Below are 8870 nucleotides of genomic sequence, written 5' to 3'. Positions count from 1 at the left end.
CCCGCCACCCTCTTCCTTCCCTCCCTTGCTCCCGTCCTCCGCCCTTCAGATTCGTAAAAAATGGTTCGTATAACTTACATGCAGGTAAATGCCCCGGTCTTAGGTGTGCGGCGTGATGAGTCTTAACAAACCTTGCCCGTTCCCTGTCAATCTCTGCCCCCCTCTCTCTTCCTGTCTCCCCATCCCGACCCCACAGACTTGCTTTGTGTCACTATAGCCTGCATTTTCCTTTCCAGAATTTCGTGTGTGTGTGTGTGTGTGTGTGTGTGTGTGTGTGTGTGTGTGATCATTCGGCATGTGCTCCTTGTGTCTGGCTTCTTTCGTGTGCATAATGCTTTTGAGATTGCGCCATGTTGTTGGTTTCCTTTTGTTGCTGAGTCATATTCTACTGAATGAACAAATCATAATTTTCTCATCCATTCGATTGTGGATGAGCATTGGGCTTTTTCCAATTAGTAGTTACTATGAATAAAGTGGTGACTATGACCATTCATGACCAAGTCTTTTATAGACACATGACAGCATATTCTTTTGTGTAAATATCTAGAAATAGGATTGTTGGACCACAAGGTAAATGCAGGTTTATGCATTTATTTCTAACAGAAAATTAGCCTCAAAGGCAAAATGGGAGCCGGGTGCAGTGACTGACACCTGTAATCCCGGCATTTTGGGAGGTCAAAGTGGGAGGATTGCTTGGGCCCAGGAGTTTGAGACCAGACTGGGCAACATAGCGAGACTTCATCTCCACAAAAAAATGAAAAATTTGCCAGGTATTGTGGTGTGTGCTTAGAGTCCCAGCTACTTAGGCAGCTGAAGCAGAAGGATTGCCTGAGCCCAGGAGGTTAAGGCTGCAGTGAGCCATGATCACATCACTGCACTGCAGCCTGGCCAACAGAGTGAGACCCCGACTCAAAAAAATAAAAAAAAAGTGGGGGCTACAGATATTCCATTCACAACGAAGCTTTTATGTGCCAGCAACACTGAGCTGCTCCTGAACTTCTGAAACGGTTCTATCTGGAATGCTCTACCCTCCCTCCCCCAACTCCAGTGTCTCATGCATTCATTGATAAAACAAAAAAACTGGGGCCAGCATACAGGAGCGAGCATCAGTGGAGAAGGGGAAGGGGGCAGATATAAGTAGTGTTGGAAGAGGCCCAGGCTGGCAGAAAAGAAGTGACAGTCCAGGTGCGTCAGGAAAGCTCGCTTGGAGGGGGTATGGCTTGTATTGAGTTCCTGGATTGGACTGAGGTGAATGGGCGGCATGGGGGTTGGGGAGCGTGCCCCATGCCACCGATGCGGGGGCTGCCATCAGAGAGCTTGAAACTTTGGGGAAGCCAAGTGGTTCTGCTGACTCAAAGCCGGGGGTAGAAAAGACGGTGGTAGGAGAGGAGCACACAGGAATAGGGTCCTGTCGGTGGAATTTCGGTATTTGCTGTCACTGGGCACCAGATGGCAGGAGAAGCCACTGGTTTGAAGGCATCGGGGCCCTTGACTCAACCCAAGGTCCTTCCAAGAAAGCTGTGCACCAGGTTTCTTTGAGCACCAGGCCCTGTCTCAGCTCCAGTGCTGGGAACTCCCCGGCGACCACCGTTCAGAGGCTGAGACATCCTTTTCCCTTGAAACTTGACTACCCATGACTCCCAGCAGCGGCTGGAATCAGGGTGACACCAGCTACCATACAATGTACCAGGCTCTACTGTAAGTGCTTTATGCGGAATTATCTCATTTAACTCCCACAACAACAACAACAAAATCCTATGCTATTCACTCTTTTTATTTTTATTTTTTGAATTGGAATCTCACTCTGTCGCCCAGACTGGAGTGCAGTGGCCGCTCCCGGCCACCACAGCCTCGACCTGCTGGGCTCTGGCGATCCTTCCGCCTCAGCCTTCCTAGTAGCCGGAACTACAGGCACACACCTGGCTAATTTTTGATTTATGGTAGAGACGAGATCTTGCCAAGTTGCCCAGTTGGTTCTTGAACCCGTGGACTCAGGCAACCCACTGGCCTCGGTCTCCCAAAGTGCTGGGATGACAGGCTGAGCCACTGAGCCTGGCTTATTTACTCTTTTTAAATGTTAATTTCATTTTATTTTTTTTTTAATTTCATTTTATTATGGAAATGTGGGGTACAAGTGAGGATCAACTACATAAGTAGGCTGCATGCAGGTGGAGTGTGGGCTCTGGCTGGCCCTTCCTCCTTCAGTAACGACCCAAGTACCCTTGGAATTGTCGGTGCCTCTCGCCCTCCTCCCCCCTCCCTCCCCTAGCAGTGCCCAGTGACTGCCAATCCCTCCCTTGTGCTGATGCGACTGGCGTTCAGGGCCCACTTATGAGCGAGAACATGTGGTGTCCACTCTCTCCCACTCAGGGAGGAAAGCTGAGGCTTGGGGAAATGAGGCCACCACTTGTCAATGGCTGCACATTGAGAAACTGGTGAAGCTAGAATTCCAGCCCTGAAAGGCTGACTCTAGGCTGCAGAATGGAGGAGATCTCTCTTGCGACTGACTTAATGTTTATGCTTCTACCCCACAATCTACAGAAAATTATTTCTTTTTTATAGCACAACCTGAAACTCCTCACTTTTTTTGACCTGATTCCTAAAATATTAGACTGAATCTCTCCAACAACTACTTGTAGGAGCCGAGTTAATAATGCTAAAATGAGTTTAAAAGTTCTCGAGTAATATAGGCTTGTTAGTTTGTGTATACAAAATGAAGGGGTTCTTAGTATTTCTCAAAAATGATTCCTGGCTGGACGTGGTGGCTCACGCCTGTAATCCTAGCACTTTGGGAGGCTGAGGCTAGACTCCTACTCAGAAAAAAAAAAAAAAAAAAAAAGATATATTTGAAAGTTTGGTCGAATGATTATTTTATATACTTATTGAATTTAAAAAAAAAGCTTTTTTTGGTCTCACTCTGTTATCCAGGCTGGAGTTCAGTGGCACAATCTTGGCTCACTGTAGCCTTGACCTCCTTGACTCAAAGGATCCTCCCACCTCAGCCTCCCAAGTAGCAGAGGCCACAGGCATGCACCACCATGAATGGCTAATGTTGTTATTTTTGCTGTAGTGACAGGGTCTTGCTATGTTGTCCAGGCTGGTCTCAAATGCCTGACTTCAAGTGATCCTTTCTCTTCAGCCTCCCAAAGCACTGGGATTACAGGTGTGAGCCACTGTGCCCAGCAATAAATGTTTTATGATTATAAATATTCTAGGCCGGGCTCAGTGGCTCAGTCTGCAATCCCAGCACTTTGGGATGTCGAGGTGAGTGGATTGCCTGAACCTGCGGGTTCCAGACCAGCCCAGGCAACTTGGCGAGACACTGTCTCTACCATAAATCAAAAAACTAACTGGGCATGGTAGTGCGTGCTTGTTCTGGCTACTTGGAAGTTTGAGGTGGAAGGCTCACCAGAGCCCAGCAAGTTGACGCTGGGGTGGCCGTGAGTATGCCACTGCACTCCAGTCTGGGCGACAGAGTGAGACTCCAACTCAACAACAACAAAAAAATCTTCCTGTTGAGTGGTCTCTCACTTATTGGTTTGCATAGTCACATCGTGAGCCCTTGAGAATCTCACTTCAAAAAAGCAAGAGTTCAGGAGTCTCACTTGAGTTTGCCTAATGTTTAGCTGAACAAAGAATTTAACCGGTTGCAACGGCTCATACTTGTAATGCCAGCACTTTGGGAGGCCAAGGCGGGAGGATCCCTTGAGGCCAGGAGTTCATAGACCAGCCTGGTCAATATAGCAAGGCCCCTGTCTCTACAAAAAAATAAAAATTTGCCAGGTGTGGTAGTGCGTGCCTGTAGTCCTAACTACCCAGGAGGCTGAGGCAAGAGAATCTCTTGTCTGGGAATTTGAGGTTACAGTTAGCCATGATTATGCCATTTCACTCCAGCCTGGGCAACAGAGTGAGACACTATAGAGAAAAAAAGGAATTATAGAATTTAAAGGACTCCTATGGGTCATTTTGTTGATAGAGTTTTTTTAGAGGAATCTTTTGGGGTTTCCTTTTGGCCTCAACCTGCTGCACTCAGGTGATCCTTCTGCCTTAGGCTTCCTAGTAGCTGGAACTACAGGCGTGCACTACCACACCCAGCTAATTTTTTGATTTACTGTAGAGATGAGGTCTTGCCAAGTTGCCCAGGCTGGTCTCAAACCTGAGGGCTCAGGCAATCCTCTAACCTTGGCCTCCCAAAGTGTTGGGATTATAGGCATGAGCCACAGCGCCTGGCCATGGGGGTTTATTTTCAAACTTAACAACCGGACTGGAGGTGGGGAAGACAACTCCAATATTTAATTTAATTTTGAGTTGGAGTCTCACTCTGTCACCCAGGCTAGAGTGCAATGGTATGATCATGGCTCACCACAGCCTTGACTTCCTAGGCTCAGGCAATCCTTCCACCTTAGCCTCTCAAGTAGCTGGGACTACAGGTGCGTGCCACCATGCCTGGTTTACGTTTTATTTTTTGTAGAGATGAGGTCTCACTATGTTGCCTAAGCTGGTCTTGAACTCCTGGGCTCAAACAGTCCTCTCACCTCAGCCTCCTTAAGTGTCAGGATTATAGGCGTGAGCTACTGCACCTAACCTTTAAAAATTTTTTTGGAGAACATTTATCTTTCATTAAAATTTATAATGTTTCCTATTTCCCCTCAATATTTTATTTAGAAAAATTTCAGACAAGTTGAAAGAATAAGACAATGAACACCTACCTATATACCCTTCCAGATTCACTAATTGTTACTATTCCACTACATTTACTCTGTCTTAATATACACATTTTATTATTATTATTATCATTAATTATTTTTGAGTCGGAGTCTCCCTCCCTCCTTCCTTCTTTTCTTTCTTTCTTTCTTTCTTTCTTTCTTTCTTTCTTTCTTTCTTTCTTTCTTTCTTTCTTTCTTCTTTTCTTCCTTTCTTACTCTGTTGTCCTGGCTGGAGTACAGCGGCATGATCATGGCTCATCGCAGGCTTGACCTTTTGAGCTTAAAGAATCCTTCCACCTTAACCTCCTGAGTAGCTGGAACTACAGGAATATGCCACTATGTTCAACTCTTTATTCATTTACTTATTTATTTTGAGTGGGAGTCTCACTCCGTTGCCCAGGCTGGAGTGCAGTGGCATGCTCACGGCCATCCCAGTGTCGACCTGCTGGGCTCAGGCGATCCTTCTGCCTTGGCCTTCCAAATAACTGGAACTACAGGTATGTGCTATCACGCCCGGCTTTTTTTTTTTTTATTGTAGAGATGAGGTCTCGCCAAGTTGCCCAGGCTGTTCTAGAACCCATGGGCTCAGGCAATCTCCTCACCTCGGCCTCCAAAAGTGCTGGAATTATGGGCTTGAGCCACCATGCCCGGCCTAATTTTTTATTTTTATTTTTGTAGAGATGAGGTCTCGCTGTGTTGCCCAGGCTGGTCTCGAACTCTTGGGCTCAAGTGATCCTCCCGCCCTGGCCTTCCAAAGTGCTGGGGTTACAGGCGTGAGCCTCTGTGCCCAGACTCATTTTCATCTACTTTCATATATAATTACATTTCTCCTGCCTTCTTCTAGAACAATCTCATCCAGCCCTTGCTCCAGCCCTTCTTTCATTGTCCCTCTGATGAAATATTTTTCAAACTGGATCACAACTATTAGTGTGAAGTGAAATGCATTTAGGAGATTGCATCGAGTACTCGACTTTAAAAAACAAAAATAGAATAGAATAAGATGAAAAAGACTATGTTGCACATAGTATGGGTTAGAGAACTGTTTTGTGAAATCTGCTCTTATTTCAGCTATCTACATGCATAGGAATACACGTAAAATTATATTTCTTACAGTGGGTAGTGATCAAAAGAGTTTGGAAAGTCCTGAGCTGAAGTACTGTGTAGGTCACAGATCTAGGTTCTGCTGACAACATCATTCTACAGATTCAGTCTTGGGCTGAGCATCCAACTCTTCTGTGTTCTCAACCTGCCTCTGACAATCTCAGTGACAGCACACCCTTTCTCTTCCTTCCTTTTTCCTTTTATAAATTGTGGCCAACACTGTTAACTCTCAGGGGTGTGGTGGCAGGCCATGAGTTAGTGTCTCTGAAGCATGCGGCAAATAATTGTTGTTCTTGGGACTCTTGTATTTCCCCTCATTACTGTGGTTGTCACAGCAAAAACAATGATGGTAATGATAGTAATTTGTGGACTGAGCTCTGGGAGCAGGGGTGCTGAGGAGCCTAAGGAAGGCCTCTTGTGGGGTCATACTCAGTTCAGCTGGGGGGAGGTAACCTGAGGCCTGTCACATGCACACTTTTTTTGTTGTTGGGTCAGGATTTTAGTCTGTTGCCCAGGCTGGAGTGCAGTGGCACAATCACAGCTCACTGCATCCTTGACCTTCTGGGCTCCGGCAATCCTTCAGCCTCAGCCTCCCAAGTAGCTGGGACTATAGGCGTGTGCCACCATGCCCAGCTAATTTTTACGATTTTTGTAGAGAGGAGGTCTCACTATATTGCCCGAGCTGGTCTCAAACTCCTGGGCTCAAGAGATTCTCCCACCTCGGCCTTCCAAAGTGTTGGGCTCAAGAGATTCTCCCACCTCGGCCTTCCAAAGTGTCAACCAATACAATGAAGGTCCATTCTGGGAACTTTGGTTGAAGTCTTCGGATCTGTGCTGGTCCTGGGCCTGCCATTTTCTGAGACTCAGTTTCTTAATCTGTAAAATGAGCATGATTGAATTAAACCATCTCTGTGGTTCTCATTAATTTTAATTCTTTACTTTTTGCCAAAGAGACCAAGAGTCCCTCGCTGATTGGAAAGTATAGCTGGCAGCCAAAATTTGAAGGATAAAAGGAAAGGAGAGATTCATTCGGAGGCTTTTTCAAGACTGGGTGGAGGTGGTAGAGGTTGAGGGGATATTGATTGTCAAAACTGTGGACTAGAGAGCTGAATGAGGACACTGAGCTCCTGAGAGGACCAGGAATTAGGGGGGATGTTTTAAGAGGGAATCCAGAGTTGCCAAAGACTTATTTCATCTACTGCAACTACTAAATACTTTATCCATAATATATAAACACTGTGCAATGCAGATAGAAAAATATTCCCAGTCTCAGCAAGAGTGATGCAGGAGGGCAACTGGAGTTTCTCTTGGTGATAACAGAATGCCAGTGGCAGGCTGGGCGTGGTGACTCAAGCCTGTAATCCCAGCACTTTGGGAGGCTGAGGCAAGAGGATTCCCTGAGCCCAGGGGTTTGAGACCAGCCCAGGCAATTTGGTGATACCTCGTCTCTACAAGAAATCAAAAAATAAGCCAGACGTGGTAGTGCATGCCTGTAGTTCCAGCTACTCGGAAGGGTGAGGTGGAAGGATCACCTGAGCCTAACAGGTCAAGGCTGTGGTGGCCGTGAGTGTGCCACTGCACTCCAGCCTGGGTGACAGAGTGAGACTCCAACTAAAAAAAAAGAAAAAGTCAATGGCAGTTCATATAAAGCCCAGACATCTCAGCTCCGACAGGGCAAGCACAGCAGCTCATTCCTCATGTGCCTCAGGACTGCTGTGGGTCATTTAATCTTGGAGAAATGAAAAGTTTCCTTTCAATTTTTTTTGTCAGAATCTCACTCTGTCACCCAGGCTGGAGTACAGTGACACAATCATGGTTCACCACAGCCTCGACCTCCTGGTCAAGACATGGTCTCCGTATGTTGCCCCAGCTACTTATTACTGTATCACTTTTCTCATTTGTCTGTTTATTCAACAAATACCTTTTTTTTTTTTTTTTAGTTGGAGTTTCACTCTGTCGCCCATGCTAGAGTACAGTGGCATGCTCACAGCCTTGTTCCGCTGGGCTCGGGTGATTCTTCTGCCTCAGCCTTACAAGTAGCCGGAACTACAGGCACATGCCACCACGCCTGGCTAAGTTTTTGGTTTATTGTAAAAATGAGGTCTCGCCAAGTTGCCCAGGCTGGTCTCGAACCTGGGGGCTCAGGCAATCCTCTCACCTCAGCCTCCCAAAGTGCTGGGATTGTAGGCATGAGCCACCATGCCCCACCAACAGATACCTTTTAAACATGTGCCAGGCCCCATGCTGAGCACCGAATACAATAGAGAGCAAAGATTTTCTCTTCCTGTTCTGTGTTATAAGCTTCTTCCTGCAGATAGACATTTAAAAAACAATTACAGGATTCATGTTTCTTTTTCTCCCTCAGTTCACTCATCCTGAATGTAGCAGTTTTTATCTAAGTCTGTTGTTTCTCCTTGACACTGGGTGGGAGGGGTCTTATTAGCTTTCTTCACTCTTCATGTGGAGGCAAGATCTCTTGGACCTCAGGTTGAAGGATGCAGTGTCTGTTCAGTGATCCAGGTGTCCCAGGGGACCCAGGGTCATGGGAAGTCATGAGAGAGGAACTCTTTCTTTGCAAGTGTCTTCTTCCACATTTTTAGTGAACTTGCTGCACTATGTGACACTAAGTGGCTCTTGGCCCTACTTAAGGTCCATAACAAATCTCGCAACCATAGTCGAGATCTCAGGCAGCAGCCCCTAGCCACCGACCAGTCTTCTCTTTCTCTCCTCCTCCCCCACTTAGCTCAATTACATCAGCCAACACCTCTAGGAACTGTGAAGAACTTTGCTGACACTCTACATAAACTGTTTCTCAGAAACCCCTAAGAAGTCAGGTGCAGTGGCTCACACCTATAATCCCAGCTCTTTGGGAGATCGAGGCAAGAGGATCACTTGAGGCCAGGAGTTTGAGACCAGCCTGGACAACATAGTGAGACCACATTTCTACAAAAAAAATTAAATATTAGTCAAGCATGGTGGTGCACCTATTGTCCTAGTTACTTGAAAGGCTGAGGCGGAAGGATCACCTGAGACCAGATGGTCGAGGCTCCGGTGAGCTGTGAT

The sequence above is a fragment of the Carlito syrichta genome, unplaced genomic scaffold, assembly GCF_000164805.1.
Source record: "Carlito syrichta isolate Samal-C Ts95f unplaced genomic scaffold, Tarsius_syrichta-2.0.1 Scaffold305689, whole genome shotgun sequence".
NCBI classification, from domain to species: domain Eukaryota; kingdom Metazoa; phylum Chordata; class Mammalia; order Primates; family Tarsiidae; genus Carlito; species Carlito syrichta.
Note: the sequence above shows the minus strand (reverse complement) of the source record.